Source organism: Bubalus kerabau, chromosome 2 (assembly GCF_029407905.1).
Source record: "Bubalus kerabau isolate K-KA32 ecotype Philippines breed swamp buffalo chromosome 2, PCC_UOA_SB_1v2, whole genome shotgun sequence".
In the NCBI taxonomy this organism is placed as follows: Eukaryota; Metazoa; Chordata; class Mammalia; order Artiodactyla; family Bovidae; genus Bubalus; species Bubalus kerabau.
Genome location: NC_073625.1, coordinates 79,644,593 through 79,664,145, shown reverse-complemented (window position 1 = coordinate 79,664,145; position 19,553 = coordinate 79,644,593).

Below are 19,553 nucleotides of genomic sequence, written 5' to 3'. Positions count from 1 at the left end.
GATATTAAAATACAAATGTATTAAGGTTTAACTGGATTTTTGTCATGTAGTTATTTGGATGCATATGTTTGTACTCATTTATAAACAGAAGATGGAAAAAGTAAGAGACACATTGATATTTTCCTGAGTATATTTTTGAGATTACAATACTTAATTGAAATTAACATTTTAAATAATTTAAAGTTAGATTTCACATTAAATATAATCCTTAAAATAGCTGTATATAATATATATGCAAAATAACTTTATCCCCTAAAACTGTTAAAATAATTGATTTTCTGATTCACATAATGAATATTGACATTTACATTGATTGTAAAGCAAAGATATCATATTTATGTTTTATATCCATTTTTAAAATCTTATGATTATCTGGCGTGCTGCGGTCCCTGGTGCTACAAAGAGTCAGACACAATTCAGCAACTGAACTGAACTGATTATCTTTCATATGATATTTTAACATTATCTTGAAAAGGTGTGGTAATTCTAAATCTTTGATCAAGGATCACCGTGCATTTCTCTGACTTCTTACTTTTCATGGTGGTCAGAAGAAGCTTTATGCTCTTTAAAATTTAATACCACTGATAGTTTTGATTAATATTTATATTTTATTCATTGCATACCATAATAGCATGCCTAATTAAATATTATTAACTGTTTATATTATTATCTATATATTATAACAATATCAATGCATGTCTATATTCTTATAATATAGATCTAATGTTATGATCCATATTAATGTGCATATAATAAAGTGAAGTCACTCAGTCATGTCCGGCTCTTTGTGACCCCATGGACTGCAGCCCGCCAGGCTACTCCATCCATGGGATTTCCAGGCAAGAATACTGGAGTGGGTTGCCATTCCTTCTCCAGGGGATCTTCCTGACTCAGGGATCGAACCCTGATCTCCTACACTGCAGGCAGACTATTTACCATCTGAGCCACCAGAGAAGAATAAGCAAGGTAATTTATTTAATAGGTGTGATTGCTCAGTCATGTCTGACTCTTTGTGATCCTGTGGACTGTAGCCCACCAGGCTCCTCTGCTCCTGGCATTTTCCAGGCAGGAATACTAGAGCAGGTTGCCATTTCCTACTCCAAAGATCTTTCTGACCCAGGGATTGAACCAGTGTCTCCTGCATCTCCTTCCTCAGCAGGCAGATGGAGAAGATATCTAAACTCTACTCTTTGAAATGGGACTCAGCAATCTGCTTTTCATTAAGCATCATATTTTCCAGAAATACTCATCCATTCAGCTGCTGCTGTCTTCTACAAACAGATTGAAAAACAGGAACGTTTTCAAAGCTCTCTAGCATAGGATGTGCATTTTTCAAAAGATGTCAGAGAATAAGATGGGTCACAGGAAAGAATGAAAGCTGAATGTGGCATCGACTCCAGTTATAGAATAAAAGACACTGTTTTAGTCTTTATAGTGTAACAGTTGCCAGTAGTATAAAATGAATTTGATGGAGCACCAAAAACATAACAAGTTGAATAAAATGTATTTTTGTTGATGAAAAAAGAAAACAATCTTGTGGGTCACAATTTCTTGATCCTGTGAATTCAGATTCCTTTGAAGGGTATAATATTGATTTGTGGAGTGTCTTGTTATTACTAAAAGCTATTCCCTTTATTCTGATGCTTTTCTGTGGCAAAAAAAAAAATGAGATTATACAGCTGATATCATTAAAGCAAGAGCAAAATTGCATTAAAATGAAATGTTTGCAGAATTGAACATGAAAGTCAAAGAGTTTGCCTCCCCATCTAAATTTCTCAAGCCTAGAAACACATCACAGAGTAAACTGAGTTCAATTCCCAAAGGAAAATAAAACAGCTGACCTTTATTTTCAAAGTTCTTTTTCTTCAGTTAGTTAAGAAAATATGAACATTTATTTTACCTTTATCTAAAACCTACAGTTTAAAACAAATAGAATTACGTTTAAAGGGCTACATTACTTCAAAAATAAGTTCTAGAAGAATGCAAAGCTATCTGGTATGACAAGTTTTTTCATATTATATAGATAACAGTGTTTCCTTGTTAGAAACACTCAAGCAATCTTCATGAAGTTGTAAATAAATAACAACATTAAGTTCTTGGGTCAGTTTTGGATTTTAAAGTCACTTGATTATGTTATTATCATCCTTACCAATAAAATAAATATTAATATTATTGCAAATGTAGCAAAACCATGTTGCTTGATTCTTCAAACTATCCTTTTAATCATTTTTCTTCACTATATTTTATTATCTTCATTAGTAAAAGCTTCAAAATACAACCTTATCATAGTTAATATTATATTACATTGATGGTTGCTTTTAATTAGTCAATACCACTTATTTCTTGAAAGTAACTTGCTCTGTTTACCTTGTTTCTCTTTTGTTGAGTTGTTACTTTTTAAGGAAGAATGAAAAGGAAAAGAAAAGTCTCTCCTCTAAGCCAATTTTTCTCAGTTTTTATGAGAGAATCATGAGTATTTATTCAAAGATATGTTCAGAATACCTACTTTGTGGCAGGTGCCATCGGGTGCTGGGGATCTGATGATGAACCAGATAAACATAGCTTGTCCTTACATAGCTTATTGTCACACATAAGCTAATTTTAGAAAGTGGGAAGCACTACACAGGGTGCCCAGAGAGGTATCAGTAGGAACAGTAGACCTTAGAAAAGACAAGGGAAGGGAGATGACTCTGAAGAGAGAAAATTGACACTGAGGTTTAAAAGAGAGCCTCCTGCCAGCAGGGAAAAAAGTTAGAAAGATATTGAAGGGTAAAACAATTTGACATGTTTAAAGGAAGAAAACCCCAGCATGGGTGAAGCAAAGGGCAGACTGACGGATGTGCTATAAGGTCAAAGACCAAGACAGAGCTGGGCCAGGTACCTTCCTATTTTATCCAGTAAGGAGTTTAGCTTTTATTTTTCGGGCAAGAGGAAACCATTCAAATTAGGAGTGGTAGGAATGGAGATTTATTCAAAACACTACATTGTGTTAGCAACAATGATAGAACATTTCTATTACAGTTCCATGGGAAACCAGCTACACAAAATGATTCCTGAAAAATTTAGAAAATGCTAGATATCAAGCTATACTTTTGGACAATTACAGTATCATTAAATACAGAATATTCTCATAAAGTTAAAAGCTGCTTAAACTTTTACTCAAATCCCCAACTATATCTGACTTCAAAATTTAGTTTTCTGGTGGTATCTGGCATCTCTTTCTGGAATCACACTTTGGAAAATACTTATATAGAAAAAAGTGATCAGTATTACTCAAGTGAGTCATATCATTGGACTTCTTTTGCTTTGTTTCAAAATTCCTAACTACTAAAAAATTAAATTTTAAAAACTTACATTCATATTAAGAATGTGCCTTACATTCATTACTTTTCATACACCTAAAAAAGTCACTCATAATTCAATTAACCCTGTTTAAGGCATGAATGGGATAATTTCTCCATGAGCTCTATTCTATTTCATATTCTCATAAGGCAACTTTGGTATTAAATATCGATAAAGTAATAGTTTTCAGAAGGATATCCAATATTAGAGTGTTAGGATGATTTTAATTAGTCTCCATCAGCAGGATAGGTTTACCTGTGTGCTTGTCCATGTGAAGTGCATGTAAATCCTGAACCATCACCTATGAATTTAAATCAGAAAGCTCATCAACTTCTATTGGCAAGGTGAAAGATAAAAGCCACAGAAGGACCTTCCTAGCCTCTGTCAGTAATGATAAACAGCATTAACTGCTTCTGTAGACACTAATGCTGCTATCTTGAGAACACAGGCAGCTACCATGAGAACTTTACAGCTTCACTAATCATACTTTTGTTTGTCACAAAACAGAAAATAAAATCTCAACAAAGAAGCAATAAATATTAGCATTTATGAACAAAAGAAGGTCACATAAATATGTATATCTCTGAATATGCAATGCATTCTTCATTAACCAAATATCATGTTCATTATTATAAGCTGTTATTCTAGGAGAAGGAGACAACAGAAGTAAGAGAAAGTTAAATGAAAGCTGGGACAGAGTCAGATGTGTAGGAAGCATTTTCCATAAAAAGATCTGGTGACTATAATAAAAATCAATGCTTTAATGTTATGAAGTTATTTATTATTTATTTGCTTAAAGGGGTTTTCAGTAGTGATAAATATTCCAAATTCTGTGACATCAAAATACCAAACTTTTCTTCTAGTTCATTGAAAAATTTGTGTTTGTGGCATTATATTTTAAATTCAAATATTATATTAAAATTCTAGTTTTCTCACTTCAAGGCAAAATATTCACATTGAATTAATTTAATAACATTGCTTACAAAGTTTAAACAACATGCATGGTAATTTTGATATTAATATAGAGATAGCCAAACAATATTCTCCCTTAAAAGCATACCAGGATGTTATATTATTGAACTACAAAAACACTAACAAGTTTGAAAAAGAAACTAAGACATCATGCATATCTTTTTATTTTCAAATACCTATGCCTATAAAGTTTATGTAATAGTTTACTTTTCATCTTCTTACACAACATTAAATCCCTAGTTCTTTGAAAGACTTCTCTTATGTTCAATGGTTCATTTTCCTTTTACAGTTTTCCTTCTTTATATAATATTTCTAATATGTTTTACTTTTTTTTTTTACCTCCTCTGATATATTCCAACATGACTGATAAGGTGAAGGTTCAAGTAGTTAGATTAATCAACTGATTAGTCAACTATGCTACTAATTCTACAAAAAATCTTATGTCCCTGATGTTATACTATTACTTCAGTTGCTAAATACTGTTGGGATATAATTAATGATGTTATGTTAAAACTCAAGTGCTGTTAGATAACATGCATGAAATTTAGAAGACATATATAACAAACCAGAGCATAGTTTAAAAGTGTACCTAAAAACAATCTAGTGTAGATAACCTACAGTCCAAAGGTTAGGGCGTTTGTTTGTTTTCCCATAAATTTATTTTTATTACCTGTAAAATGGCTTAATAATAGTACCTATTTCATATAGTACCTGTAAGAATTATTACATATGCATACGAAAGGCTTAGGATAAAAACTGATCACTCAGAGACTATTAGTTATTATGATCTACTTGGATAAATTCAAATGTGGCTATTGAAACACAAAACAATAGAATAATCGCGATTGTATTCACTGGTGCAAATATACTGTATTATGTTATATGAATATCATATAATTTCCTAGGGGATATGATATTAAAGTATTAGTGGGAGGGACTAATAGACTAAGTTATCTGGAGAAAGGAATTAGGAACTAAGTCTTTTATATAATGTTCAGAAATAAAAAGACTACAAAATTTAGAAAAGAACATGTTGTACATTCACTAGTTATTAGACAAGAAATCTGAATTGATCTCAATTTAAAATCTGCTTCTTTCTTAGTTTTTAGTTTCAGCTTACATAAAATAATAAATAACCTTCTTTCACTACCTTATTGGGAAGAGAGTGAAAGGCTTTTATTGGAAAAGAGAATAGAGATCAGAAGAAAAACTATTCCAATTCTCACCACACTTTTGAGAAGGTCATAGTAATTGATTTCAGGTACTTTGTAACTGCAGATTCCTAACTCCTGGTTGTATCCCTATATAAGTATATGGTATATGTGGTGTGGTAGGAGCCTCTTGATGAAAGTGAAAGAGGAGAGTGAAAAAGTTGGCTTAAGTCTCAACATTCAGAAAACTAAGATCATGGCATCTGGTCCCATCATTTCATAGCAAATAGATGGGAAACAGTGGAAACAGTGAGGGACTTTATTTGGGGGGCTCCCAAATCACTGCAGATGGTGACTGCAGCCATGAAATTAAAAGATACTTACTCCTTGGAAGAAAAGTTATGACCAACCTAGACAGCATATTAAAAAGCTGAGACATTACTTCGTCAGAAAAGTCCATCTAGTCAAAGCTATGGTTTTTAAAATAGTCATGTATGGATGTGAGAGTTGGGACTATAAAGAAAGCTGAGTGCCAAAGAATTGATGCTTTTGAACTGTAGTGTTGGAGAAGACTCTTGGGAGTCCCTTAGACTGCAAGGGGATCCAACCAGTCCATCCTAAAGGAAATCAGTTCTGAATATTCATTGGAAGGACTAATGCTGAAGCTGAAACTCCAATACTTTGGCCACCTGATTCGAAGAACTGAGTCATTGGAAAAGACCCTGATGCTGGGAAAGACTGAGGGCAGGAGGAGAAGGGGATGACAGAGGATGAGATGCTTGGATGGCATCACCGACTCAATGGACATGAGTTTGAGTAAACTCCTGAAGTTGGTGATGGACAGGGAGGCCTGGCGTACTGCAGTCCATGGGGTCACAAAAAGTCAGACACAACTGAGAGACTGAACTGAGGAGCCTTAGGGACAGGATGGTAGTAAACAAAGATTCATATTATACAACCACATTTGAGTCTTACTCCTTTTGATCCAAGTCATAGGGTTAAAAGTAGGTAGAGCAGCACAGAATGCATATGATGCTGACCTTAGAAATATATGTAGTATGTAAGTACTCTGCATTCCATTAGTTTTTCCCTAATTCTTATAGCATTCAAGCATTTAGTCAACCCTCTCAGTGAAAGAACTATTATTTGATCCTGTATTACTGCCAGACACTACCCTGGGAGCTAATGATATAATGGTGAAGAAATAGGTCAATTCCCAAGGAGTTTATGATCTTCATTTGTTTCCAAGCTGCTTATAGACAATGGCAAAATAATTTTAACACTGTGGAAACACATGGAAAGGGTGATTTATTTACTAAGCCTTAGTGTTATTGTATTTCTAAATAAAAAAGCTCAGGAGAGTATGTTCTATTTCTTTGTATCACTTCTGCATATTACTTTAGGGTCAGATAGGTAAAAAATAAATATTTATGAAACTGAAATAATAACATAATACATTTTCCTTATTAATTGATTAGCAATAAACAAATGTTGATTGAAAGTGAACTGAAAATACTTTACTTTTATGTAATTGGTTATTCAATAAGAAGGACAGTCTTCCTCAAAATTTAATGATGTCATTAAAATGATATAGTCAGAGGGTACATGATATGAAATATATGGATGTTACTTACGGATATTACATATCAAAACATCCATTAACAATTGGGGGGTTTCTCTGGTGGTTCAGTCGTAAAGAATCCACCTGTCAATGCAGGGGACATGGGTTCGATCCCTGAATCAAGAGTTTCCCACAGGCCATGTACACCACTACTAAGCCCAAGCACCACAAGTATGTAGCCTGTGCTCTAGAGCCCAGGAGTCGCTTCAGTTTTTTACTGAAGCCCTTGCAGAGAGCCTGTAATCCTCAACAAGGAAAACCCCTGCAATGAGAGAGCCACACACTAACTAGAGAGTAGCCCCCACTCTCTGCAAGCAGACAAAGCCCACATAAAAAGCAACAGAGACCCGGCACAGCCGTAAGCAAAATTATTAAAGGATTTAGACATAACAATTTATGATATGACATATTTAATTTCCTTGTCACGAAATATGTTTCCTTTGAGAAATCAGTGAAAAATACATGCAAGGGTGCTATCTAAAAAATAATAGCCAATGAGATAACTAAGCTGTTGTAATATTTTTAAATCTAGTTACTTCAATGTCTATTTTAAATAAGAACATTGATAGAAGACTAAAATTATTCTTTATATGCCCCAATTTTTATTCCTATTATTTAGTAGAAGTCTAAAATATAGGTATAAACAAAAAGAAAGATAATAAAATATACATATATATGAAATTATATAGTGAAAATATTAATTCTTCTATTAATTATATGTCATTTATAGAGTGACAGATAAAAATTTTAGTAATATTTGACATGAATTTCCTTCAAAGAGGCAAACTTAAGGCCTTTAAATCAAATGCTACTATTAAATTAGTGTATCTATTTTGATTTGAATTAATTAGGATACAAAGAGTCTTATTTATACAGTATGGTGACATCTCTCCTGTGGTTAAATTTTTTTCTGATAAAAGCTTTAGCACTTTCTCCTTTCAAAGACTATAAATGAAAAATTACAACAAATAACAAGCCTAACAAAACAACATTCTGACTGTATTGTCATATTTATTATAAAACACTTGGCTCACTGCATTTTGGCATTTTATACAACTGATTCTGACAGTGATTAACATGGTTTGGGCTTCTGCAGTTTCACCCAAGAGAAATAAAACACCAAAATCTCTGCAGGTGTGTAATGGGCCAGAGATTTACAATCTGTTCTGCAAAGTCAGACTTCAAAGACTTGAAAAAAAAAATCTTAAAGTTGGCAATGCCTCTATCATCACTAATATTTAAGGTGTTTTCTATATTTCAAAAGGAACTGTGTAGCTAATTGCAAAGATTTCATCTCCAATTTGACTTCTGTGCAGCTCTCCTCAGAAGACAATTTTCATTATACATCTGCACATTCCAGGTGAAGCAGGCATCACCTTTATGAAGCAGCAAACTAAATAATTATTTACTTCTACTTCCAAGGAGACTTCACTTGAAGTATACTGCATCATTTAACTGATACTAAGGAGTAGTTGGGAAGTACCAAGGTAATTACCAAATGACAACCAGGCAGCAGCACCTGGGCTATGGCAGCCCCAGGACAAGTGCCCATAATTGCTTCCATGATTGCTTGGTGTGAACCTAATACAAAACTTACCCAATTAGGGTCAGAATACACATGATAATTTCAATTATAGGAATGTTCATCTGCCTGAGAGCTGCTCACAGAAGAAAAAGTTCAAATAGTGCTATTTAAATTTTTAAATATGAGAGTTTACCCATTTTCGTGGATATCAGGTCTATGTGTATGCCTGACGGAGTGCAAATGGCTCCGTCTTTTAGAATTTTCCACTTATGTATTTTCAAATGTCATCTCTGTAGTTTATTACCATTCCATGGGTGAACAAACAATGAACAAACAACATAAAGGAATATCATTTTAATGATAAGTCCCTCAGAAAATCAGTAGTAGGTTACTTTCTTTAAACTTGAATTCTGTTTATATATTTCAGTGAAAGCACCCAGTAATCTCTCTGTCATCCACGGCTATTACTAGCAGAAATGAAATAAATTGAATAATGGGCCAATATTTTTAGTCAATTTAACCACCAAAGGTTTTGATTGCTATGATATTTTGCCTGAAGTATAGTTCTCTTCTATTCAAGTATGTTTGTTGAAAATTGTTAAGGTCATAGATGCACACATTAACCGTATCAGTCAGGGTGGCAAAGAGAAAAGCTTTCTTCCATTATAGCAGATTGCAGCCTTCATTCAAATATTTTCCGTCATCTCATTAATCTTGTTTAAAAGAGGGGATAATGTTAAAAGAAAAAAAAAGGAAAAGAAAAAAAAAATCCTTCAAATTCTTCATCCATAAAGAACTCCATGTATACTCTCTCAAAATATATACAGTATATGTAATTTTATTATATATATATAAAATATATAGAACAGACACAAATTTGAAAACTGTCACACTACTCATTTTTAAGCTTTGATTTTTTAGGATATAAATAAGAATAAAATATTCATTTATCAAAATTACTTATTAAAAATGGAAACCGACGTAATACCTAATCACACGTGTACTACCAAAGTTTGCATTAGTATGTGAACAATATTATCTGTCATTTACCAGTGTTATACAATTCTACATTTGATTATCTTCTGTTTTTTCTAGGTTTTTGCAGTAGGAACAAGCATACTATCCAGAACAAGCATCAGAACCACGATGTGTTCTTGGCTTGGTTTCTTGACTAAAGTTGTAGCATTGTATCTGCCAGGATGCTTTAGCAAATTTCAATCAATAATGTCAACCTGAAGCCAGCACTGACCTTACTGAACTTTAACTCACTGAAACATTTTATCACAAAGACTGGAGGTTGTAATAATTCATTGCTTTAAAGTAAAAAATAGATCCTTTTAGATTTGTATAAAAGCCATAATTTATGTAGTGATGTTAATTTCGAGTGTATGATGTGCTTCAGTCTCTCATTCTGCTTGCCATTTTGTGACAGAAATGCTGAAGCCATCTGAAGGTTACAAACAATGTTCACTAATAATGAGCTCTTATGTCCTTGTAGGTTTCACTTTGATGGATATCCATAGTGTTTCTTCATGACATAATTCTACTGAGGAAAAACATGTCTTGAAAACAGTTTGTGGTTTCACCTTCAAAGATAACTAGCATGATTTTAAAAACAAAGGTAAACTAAAAATGAGAAATAAATGTACATTGTTATCATACTGTGCATTTAATCATTTTTATTACATGTACTTCCAAATTTAATTGTAATTTAATTACATGTACTTCCAAATTCATTCCAAAAAAAATAAAGATGCTATAGAAAGAACACTCTATAGAGTGTTTCCTTGATTATTATTTTTTAAATCTATCCTTTTAGTCATAAAACAGTAATGCCACTCTAATGAGACACACACAGCATGTTTCTCTGAAAAAGCTATCTGTTGTTTAATAGTCTTACATAAACAAGTCTCCACATTTCAATGTCCATTTTTGCATATGCTGAAGAACTTCAAGAACCCCTTTATATTTCCACTACCTGTCAGTTCATATTATAACCATAAAACAATGAAGATGACAGCAACCAAAGACACAAATGAAGATTCCCTCAAGTGCTTCTACAGTCCATATAAAAATATAGAATCAAGGCCTTACAGTCCTTTACATAATCAATGGTAGAAAACCATAAATGTTAAGATGTAGATTATTTAGGTAAAGGCTAAACTGAGATTTCAAATGAGACTTCTGAATTGCTAGCATTGAAAGATTGGTGTTTGGAAACTTTAATTCTAGTGTAGTTCAACATGAAATGGTATCAATTGAACCCACAGGTGTTTTAAATAGAAGTTAGTATCAATTTGCATTAGAATTGGCTTCCATACATTGCCCCACGGATTTCAATTAAAATGACCTCATTGGTTCACTTCTGCTGCTGCTGCTGCTGCTAAGTCGCTTCAGTCGTGTCCAACTCTGCGCAACCCCATAGACGGCAGCCCACCAGGCTCCCCCGTCCCTGGGATTCTCCAGGCAAGAACACTGGAGTGGGTTGCCATTTCCTTCTCCAATGCATGAAAGTGAAAAGTGAAAGTGAAGTCGCTCAGTCGTGTCCGACCCTCAGCGACCCCATGGACTGCAGCCCGCCAGGCTCCTCCGTCCATGGGATTTTCTAGGCAACAGTACTGGAGTGGGGTGCCATTGCCTTCTCCGGGTTCACCTCTAACAGATGTCTATTTCAGTAAATTATGTAAGTTGTCTTCTTTCTCAATATAGAGAGACTATGAAATGACCTTATATAAAACTTTATACAAGAAGGATTAAATTATTTGGAAGTTCTGCTTGAGATGATCCCAAAAACCCATTATTTGACTAAAAATTTAATGCCTTCACTGCAATACAGCACTGTATAACCTAGGGACTCCATAAATACAGGATGAAACACAGACTTTGATAAGACTTAGTACTCAGGCAGAAAATAATTGTTGTAACTCATGTACAAATTAGGATATTATCCATGACACCATGTTGGCATAAATGATTTACTTAAAGTATGTAATGAACTCAAAGAAGATGCCCTGAGAACCTGAGAATCTTCACATGAAACACTTATATTCCTCATAGATGTGTGTATGAATTGTTTCTAACTATGTATTTCTTTTTATATTGTAATTCAATTGTCTAAGTGCTACTGCAAATGTGACACTAGAAAATTCATAACGTATAAGACTCAAAATGTGAAGGAAACACCTTTACACATATATAATGACAATAAATGTATAAATGATATAAACAAACAGGATACACATTTCAGCTCACATTTTTAAAACTAATAGAACAAATTGAAACCTTTTTTTCCTTGCCAAGAATGTGCATTTCATTATGTAAAAGATTTTAATGCTGATTTATATGTGAACATAAAAGGAAATTATTAAGGACAGTCTTTCATTAGGTTTTTGAAAAGTAGTTTCTAAATATATGCATGTCAGTTTAATGAAAAGAGTGATGATAGTAATTTCTAAATGACCTACAGATGTGTTTATATAGCACCTACCTATTTCTATTGGGCAAATTTTTTTCATTTAATTTCACATATATCAAATGGCAGAGTTCAGGCAATTGCAGATATAGTTCTTTGATATTTGTATAAAGAAATCTAGCAATTTATTTAAAAATTACATTTTTCATAAGTGAAACTTGGGCAGTATATTGAATGGTAGAAAAGAGACTTTCTTTTTTATTCAAAATTGTAGTGTGTGAAAGTGGAACTGTTTAAAGACATTCTACCTGCTTCAGCAAACATGCAGCTCTCCCTGTACTGGGGAACATCTGGTTTTAAGAAGGTAAAATGTAATTACTGAAGGGAGATCTGAGCTATTCCATATGCCTAATCTCATTGGGCAGGTCCTACAATTTGCTGGAGGTCCAAACAAAAGTTGCATGGGCTTAATTACTTTTGAAAAGCATTCCCAAAGCTTATGCTACCTCAAAGCATATCTAGAATTGTCGGTTAAAAAAAAAAAAGCAACAACTAAGAACCTCTTCCAGATAACTGAAATCCAGAAAATGTTAGTTTTCTGAAATACAATACTTATGTTCTTGCTTTCCTAAGTCATATGGTAGAGATGGCTAGCTATCTCCCAGATATTAACAAGGAAGAGTTTTGGTGGATATAACTTCCCAGACAATGATTACATTTCCCTGCTCCACTTCAGCTATAGCCTTGTGACTAGTTTTGCTAATGCATGGTTTTTAAGAAGTGAATTTCTTTTCCATTTTCAAAAATTCCTTCTGATGACCAGAAGAAAACAACAAGATTTCAAGAGTCTGTGCATTGTAAAACTGCAAGATAGAATGATGTTTTATCCTGAAAAGCCACCCCCTGACATGCAATGATCATGTTGGCTGGTTAGGTAGTAAAAAAAAAAAAAAAAAAATAGCTTCTATTCTGCTTAACCACCATAATTTTGGAGATATTTGCTCTAGCTGCAAGTATTATTCTCAGAAGGTCAGCACCATCATTGTGCTTGCCAACTGTGGCTCAGAAAATCTATTCAATAATCACTCAGTACTTGCTAGAGACCAAGAATTGTGCTAGTTCTTTGGAATAAAACATGACTATGACACAGTTTTTTTTTTTCCTTATGATCTAAAGAAGAAAAACATAAATAAAGGCAGAATAATAAATGATATAGTATATACTGGGGGAGTTAGGGAGGATAAACCTGTAGGTGGTAACATGATCAAAGGCAATAAACGAGAAATTATATGCTGAGGATGTTATATAGCAGGTGAGTCTCTTAGCTGCAGGATGATTTTGAGGGAAGGGAATGGTTTTATGAGCTCTACAACAGGTGAATGAATGTATTGAGGGTAATAAAGTCTAGAGCTGAGAATAGCAGTAATCAATGCTCTTGTAATGCTCTAATAAAATGTAATGAGGGTCCACATCAAGGTAGTGGTGGTAGAAATGATTAAATTGATTGATTGGATTTGGAAGAGAGGGTGATAGTTTAGCTTACTCTAAATGGTTGTACCAAAAATTAAATGTTCAAGAAGAGGACAATTTATCAATAGTAGAAAATTTGATTGATTCAGTTATTATTTGTTAAGTTTCAACTGTCCATATGCTATAGAAGTTATGATGACCACCCAGCAGTTAAATACATAAATACAAAGATCAAAGAGGAACTAAAGAGCCTCTTGATGAAAGTGAAAGAGAGTGAAAGAGTTGGCTTTAAGCTCAACATTCAGAAAACTAAGATCATGGAATCCGGTCCCATTACTTCATGGCAAATACATGGGAAAAGAGTGGAAACAGTGGCTGACTATTTTTCTGGGCTCCAAAATCATTGCAGATGGTGATTGCAGCCATGAAATTAAAAGACTCTTACTCCTTGGAAGGAAAGTTATGACCAACCTAGACAGCATATTAAAAAACAGAGACATTGCTTTGCCAACAAAGGTCCGTCTAGTCAAGGCTATGGTTTTTCCAGTGGTCATGTATGGATGTGAGAGCTGGACTATAAACAAAGCTGAGCACCAAAGAATCAGTGTTTTTGAATTGTGGTGTTGGAGAAGACTCTTGAGAGTCCCTTGGACTGCAAGGAGAGCCAACCAGTCCATCCTAAAGGAGATCAGTCCTGGGTGTTCATTGGAAGGACCGATATTGAAGCTGAAACTCCAATACTTTGGCCACCTGATGCAAAGAGCTGACTCATTGGAAAAGACCCTGATGCTGGGAAAGATTGAGGGCAGGAGGAGAAGGGGATGACAAAGGATGAGATGGTTGGATGACATCACTGACTCAATGGACATGGGTTTGGGTGGACTCTGGGAGTTGGTGATAGACAGCGGGGCCTGGCATGCTGTGGTTCATGGGGTTGCAAAGAGTCGGACACGAATGAGCATCTGAACTGACTAACTGACTGACTGAAAGATCAAATATAAGTCTGGCCTGAAAAGAACATTTGATTTATGGGAGTCAGATTTGTGTTTTTGCTTACCTCAAAATTTATACATAAGTTTTGAATATTTATGTTGTTAAAGACACTACCTTTTAATATAATAGAAAGATCATTATTTCTGAACTTATTTTATATTTGTTTAGCTATTAGGCAACACTGTTAAATGAGTGGCTAGTATTGTAAATCCTAAACTTTGTCAGAAATACATGTTTTCTATGTTCTGCTTACTAACAGTTCTCAATGCTATCTTTAGTAATAATCTGTAATATTTAATCTGCTTATTTTATTGAAGTCATTTGCATTCTAGAAACAGAGAAGTTCTATTTGGTATTTTCAAAAATGAATAAATTATTTTGTATTTATCTTTGAATGTGTATATATTTTGGGGCTTCCCCAATGACTCAGCAATTAAGAATTTGCTTATATCCCTGGGCTAGGAAGATCTCCTGGAGGAGGAAATGGCAACCCACTTCATTATTCTTGACTGAGAAATCCCATTGACAGGAGGTAGACTATAGTCTATAGAGTCACAAAGAATCAGACACGGTTGAACATACATTTGCATGCATAATTACTTTCTGGGACTTCCCTGGTGGCTCAGTGGTAAAGAATCTGCCAATGTGGGAGATGTGAGTTTGACCCCTGGGTCAGGAAGATCCCCTGGAGAAGGAAAAAGCAACCCAATCCAGTATTTTTGCCTGGGAAATCCCAAGGACAGAGGAGCCTGGTGGGCTACAGTCCATGGGGTTGCAAAGATTCTGACATGACTTAGCAAGAACAATACTTATGCTTTAATTTTAATTTCCTATACAATATAGAATAATCATCATATTATCAGAATCCCTGGGTATACCAGCATTACAGGAAAACTGAATTTAAATACTTCACTCAAGAGTTGAAGATATGTTTCCCTAAACAGACTTTGATAATCTGCTGGTAGAATATTATTTATGCTTAAATATAACAGTTTAATTTTTAAAGGAAGTTTTTGTTTCCACAGATCTAGGGTAACATTTTTTGTAACACTTACAGTATGCTAGGCACAGTGGACAATGCCACAGATCCTAATAAAATTTTGCTCTCTCAATTTGTTTATTGTCTATTAGTGGAGTTATAAGAGTTATAGTCTCCCTTCTTTCCCCTCTCAAATCTGTGTCCACACTGGCCTGGAAAAAACAGAATCATAAAAAGAACTATTAGTTCTGATCAAAATAAGTGGGGTTTGTTTTTAGTATGATGTCAAGACCCTTCCCTATTCCAATAAGAAGAATTCCATTCACTGACTCATAATTTGGTCAAAGATTATGCTCTAGAATACATCTTGGAATATCTGATTTCCAAAAGGTTTAGTCCTTAATTCATTTCCAGTCTAGGCACATTGCTTCTGCCCTTTGTCATTCCTGTCCTTGTCCACTGTCAGGGTACCTCTTGATAAAACTGCTCTGCTCTGTGTCACTTTAGAGATGCAGTGCAATGCTATACTGAGAATACTTCTTCATGGATTAGAAAATCTCAACAAAAGGATAATAAGACCAGACAGAGATTAATCCATTTCTTTTAGAAATGTTGCCTTTTATTCCCAGGTAAATATGCTCATTTGCATGGTTGAAATATAGCATACTTAGTTCCTTAGCCCCTTCCACCCTTCTCAGTCAAACCTAAAACCCATGAATCACTGGCAAGTGTAATGAGGCTGTAAAAGATGTGCTGGTGAAAAGATTGTGCCAGGTCCCTTTGGACTTTTCAGACAATGTTTGTTTGAGTTTACATAACACCACCGTCACACTATAAAGTGGTTCAAAAGTGACCAAATGCTAACCTGAAGTTGATTTTGCCCAATTTCAGATCAAGCACAACTCACTGTCTACAAGCTTCTTTCCTATTTGCAGCTTTTTCATTGAAATCAATGTTTGGTTAACCAAGCACTAAAATAGCTTCTAAATCTTAAGTTATCCATTTTTGTACTACACGTATATTATACTCTTAATTTACAATTTACTTAACAGCATGCAGTGGATATGTCTTCATAATGAATATTTCTTGCAGATGTTACATACAAACAGCTTTTCTAAGATTAGTGCTCACTTTATCCCAAATTTGTTATCAATTTTATTGGCTATGCAATTTCTTTCCTTTGGTCAATCACTCTTTAAATTGGCTAGTTTAATGCATCACGGCAAATGATTTTCAGAAATCATTAGGCACATGAAAATGCATATTCAGCTCACACAGTTTTAGTTGACCCCATTCACACCTACCAATGGCACTGCTGCACTATCTGTCAACTTCGCTGCTCTTCATTTCGTTAAAGTCTGAATATACAAGTTACTCATAAAAATCTCTTCCCTGGACTTGCGTTATATTACCTCTTTGGAAAGAACTGATATGACACGCTTTTGTTAATAAGGCTTGCCCTGGTTTAGCCAACAAGTTCTTAGATAAGTGAATCTAGAACGCAAAACTCAGAATAGTTTACAATGATGATTTTCAAAGGGGTGAATTTGCTCCTCTGGGGATGTGTTTGCAGATGTTTTTGATTGTCACAGTGGGAGAGGGGTTGCTACTGAGTGTCTGGTGGGTAGAAGCCAGGGATTTTGCTCAGTTTTTAGTGTATAGATTAGTCTCCTACAGCAAAGAAAAGCCCAGTTTAAAATGCCAATAATATTAGATTGAGATACTCTAGTGTACAGTATCCTATAAAAATGCATTTGAGTGGTGGGAGGTGGGAGGAAGGCTCAAGAAGGAGGGGACATATGTACACCTATATGATCCATGTTGGTGTGTAGCAGAAACTAGCACAATATTGTAATTGTCCTTCAATTAAAAATAAATAAATAAATAAACCCTAATACACCTCCAGTGAACAAAAACTATGTATTATCAGTTTAAAAAAATGTATTTGAGTTACATAGGATAAGGGCTGGTCATGAAATCTACTGTGAAGTCAGAGAAATTTGAGTTTCTCTGTCATGCTCCCCTTCCTCCATGTGATGCTACAGCCTAAGTTCTTGCCCTGATTACCATTCTGTCTTATAAACCTTCCTGGTTGTAACCCACTCCCTTAGAGCCACTTTTCACCTTATGCATATAAACATTAAAAAAATAAATAAATAAAAATTTCCAGTAGTCTTATTAACCATAGAAAAACCTGTGCTAATCATTCCCTGTAACTCTATGCCAATAGAAAGTGGAAAGTCAAAGACATCATAATTCCTCTCATTTAGTTTGTTTTTAAAACAATTTTTCAGAATTTTATCTTGGAGAACCCATTTAAAATTTTCCAATACTTTTGTTTAATTTTGTATTTATAAATAATTGTATTCTGTCACTGTGTCAAATGCTCCTTTTAGAGGCTTCATAAAAAAGTAGGAATTGAGTAAAATAGTGGTAAAATAAACAAATGCAAAGGGAAAACTTAACAGAGTATTAAAGGCATGACATTTGAACATTTCTAGTTGAACTGCTTCCATCTGTGCTATGGAATTTGTTAATGTATTTTGCAAAGGAATATTTTGTATGTAATTCTCTTTCTCATATCTTGTGGGGTACTGAAAGTCGAGAATTTACACACTTTATGTGTCTTTTCAAACTGCAGATCCTATCATACTATTATTCTACTGAAAATCTTTCACTACATTCCAATTACCAGACCACCAGAGCCCCTCTCAAGCCTGCAGAATCAGGATGAGGATTGGCCCTAGACTAGCTCTCCAACCTCTCTTCACTCTCTCCTGGAGCTCTGCATACCCTGGCCTTCATCCCACCACAGCTCTCTTTACCACTCCTTAGTGTTTTGTTTTGCTCTTTTCTTATGCTTTTCTCCATGCTATTTCTTAATCATTCCTCAATATTGCCTGTAGAATTCAACTATTTGTATGGGAATACATCCCTGAACACTGCGGCATGGAACATTTTTACCTAGCTTACTAAATCATTCTGCTATATCTTCTGTTGAAATTTTTTGATAGTGTATCTACATATTCACTAGATAAGCAGATGTTGAAGGCTGGTCTATTCAAATTCTGACTTCAGTCAGAATTTGTATATAAGAATATATAATTTTATATATTATATAATTATAAAATACATTATTTGCTGAGTGTTTACTGTGTGTCAGGTACTATTCTAGGTCAGGGAAAAAGGAATGAAAGCTCACTGCACTCAAGAAATTTACATTATACTGGGTATATAGATGATAAAACGTGGTAAATGAGTCATATATTTAATGTAGTAAACAGGGGTATACTTTATAAATATATAATTATGATATAATTTGTATATATTTTGTTTATAAGACATGTTCCATAGTATTAGAATTAATTATTTAGTTCAAAACATTGTTTAAAATGACTTATTCAGCAGATCACAGTATTCATACCTCTACGTAAGTTTAGGGTTGACCCTCTATTTTTTGACCAGACATCTTATTTCCAGCTCATGTTCCAAGAAAAATATAACTTGGGCAGCAGGCCTCCAGATTTGTTCAGAGCAAGCTGAGTAAACAAATAGCTATCTCAATCCTTTACTTCTTAAACAAGAGTAGCTCTTTCACTGTCAAAAACAATAAACCCGCTCTTTCCTTGTGTCTTATCGGTTGCTAAAACATTCTTCCTTCAGATAACTTCAAAAGCCTCCCTACATTAATCACAATTCCATCTTTTCCCTGTTTTATTCTCTCCTTAGCTCTTACCCCTATTACTATACTAAATATGTGACTCATTTACCACATTTTATCATCTATACATACAGTACAATATAAATTTCTTGAGTGAAGTGAGCTTTAATTCCTTCGTCCCTGAACCTAGAATAGTACCTGACACATAGTGAACACTCAGAAAACACTTGTGAAAGAAAATGAATGGAAAAAGAGGCCTAGATAAAATGTGTTGTTAAATTATACTGAAAGAAAATAGTCTAATTTTTTTTGAAAGTCAGGAATCTACATACAAAGTCAGTTTAACTTTTGTGATCTTAGCAAAATAACAGGCTTGTCTTTCTGGTATTTTTTATACAATGGTATGTGTATACATACCATTTAAAAC